General features: G+C 34.0%; 1 long non-coding RNA gene across 1 annotated transcript; it reads left to right on the top strand.

Moving 5' to 3' along the window:
* Window positions 1-8: 8 nt before the first annotated feature.
* LOC149130382 (uncharacterized) lies at window positions 9-1,667 on the top strand. The gene is made up of 2 exons (XR_016238911.1): window positions 9-183; window positions 443-1,667. It is a non-coding gene; the product is annotated as an uncharacterized LOC149130382 (long non-coding RNA).
* The last annotated feature ends 360 nt before the right edge of the window (window positions 1,668-2,027 follow it).

Raw genomic sequence — 2,027 nt, 5'->3', positions numbered from 1 at the left:
ATCAGTTATTAGGCTCACCTAAAGTAACCTAGATTTTCAGTTGGTGATAGTAGCACTGGCTGTTGCTAATCTAGATCTATCAATAATTATTCAGTACAACAGTAATTATAAAAGCATATCAGATATGTGAATCGAGTAATGTATGTGCTTGTGTGTGTATATATTATGAATCGAGTAATGTATGTATGTGTATATATTATGAATCTAGTGATGTATGTATGTGGTATATATTATGAATTGAGTAATGTGTGCATATATTATGAATGGGGTAATATATGTATGTGTATATATTATGAATCTAGTGATGTATGTATGTGGTATATATTATGAATCGAGTAATGTGTATATATTATGAATCGAGTAATGTGTGTATATATTATGAATCTAGTAATGTGTGTATATATTATGAATCGAGTAATGTGTGTATATATTATGAATCGAGTAATGTGTATATATTATGAATCTAGTGATGTATGTATGTGTATATATTATGAATTGAGTAATGTATGTGCTTGTGTGTATATAAGAGTTTGCCTACCTTTCCATGTCTTCCTCATCACCTCTTCTTCCACAGGCTCATGGGTTGGATAGGTTTGTCTGAAGCAGTGTTGTATAATCCGAGATCCCTCGTATTACTTACCCCTTTTTCACAGCACATGACAGAAACACTGCAACAACTTTGAAACCTGATTGAAAAAACATAATCCAGTCTTTAAATGTACGCTATACCGACTTATGGAATGGAAGTGAATATTCTATGTTGGGGTGGGTTTAACGTTTGAGGAGAAATTTGGTAATTTAATGAAACAAATCTAATCTAGCAAAAACGAAATATATTTTAATTAAAATGTATACATAGGCTCTTGCTAAGCTTTCTGACCAGAATAGCCTGGTACTTATTTTGTGTCTTTCATGAGGATGTAAACACCAACACAGACGCACATATATCTGCAGTGGGACCGAATGGTTGGCAAGCAAACTTCTCTATCACGTAACCACACCTGTGAATGCTTCAAGAAAACCTTACTGTATTATTATTACTTCAATCATTTGGCTTGTATTCCGTACATTAGCCTATGCCCCACACCGGGTACTGGAGTGGAACCAGCAATGAGCCTCACTGTTGGTTATGTGTTGCACTTTACAGAGGCCTATTTCTTTTAATGTATAGTAATAGCTTAGTTGTATACTATCAAGGACTCACCAAGAGTGACAAACAACAACACCCCAAAACCATCAGTTATTAGGCTCACCTAAAGTAACCTAGATTTTCACTTGGTGATAGTAGCACTGACTGTTGCTAATCTAGATCTATCAATAATTATTCAGTACAACAGTAATTATAAAAGCATATCAGATATACAACTAAGCTATCAGAGAACTGAATTAGTTATGAAGCTGCTGCAATTGATGAAATGGTTGACTAAACTGAAAGGTATAATGAATAAACATTCCAATTGGTCAAAACAACAGGGCCCCAAATGGTATGCGCGAATAAAAGCTAACACGAGTCGAACAAAGAAAAATATATGCATTTCAAAGGTCAATAATTAAATTTAGATAAAAGAAAATTTGCTACAGATTCAATTCAAGATCACAGCTCAGGTGGGCATCTGATTTTAATTTTATAACTACTCAAGAATGTTGAGAAAAACCTATTACAGAAAGGGAGCACATAAGAAAATATATTAAGGTGTTTGGCCAATCAAGTACAATTCCCTTAAGCATAATCTACATTAGCATTAAAGTGTGTAGGGGGGGGGGCTTTGGATAGGCCTAACCATTCAATAGTATAGCTCATATTCCTCCTCTTCAAATCATGAATATAATATGCCAATGTAGTATTTGGCATTCGAAAATGAGCTCATGTGGACCCGATATCTCCTTTTAAATTCAATAGTGCTGCCAATATATCCCCTAACCAAATTATTCTCCTCTCTAACTACTACATTTACAGAGATTTTTTTTTTTTTTTTTTATTAAGCAAAAACCCCTTAAGAGGACATAAGTTTCGGGGTCCTTGCATA

The sequence above is a fragment of the Octopus bimaculoides genome, chromosome 29, assembly GCF_046866305.1.
Source record: "Octopus bimaculoides isolate indiv1 chromosome 29, ASM4686630v1, whole genome shotgun sequence".
In the NCBI taxonomy this organism is placed as follows: domain Eukaryota; kingdom Metazoa; phylum Mollusca; class Cephalopoda; order Octopoda; family Octopodidae; genus Octopus; species Octopus bimaculoides.
Note: the sequence above shows the minus strand (reverse complement) of the source record. Positions and strands in the feature narration are given on the sequence as shown.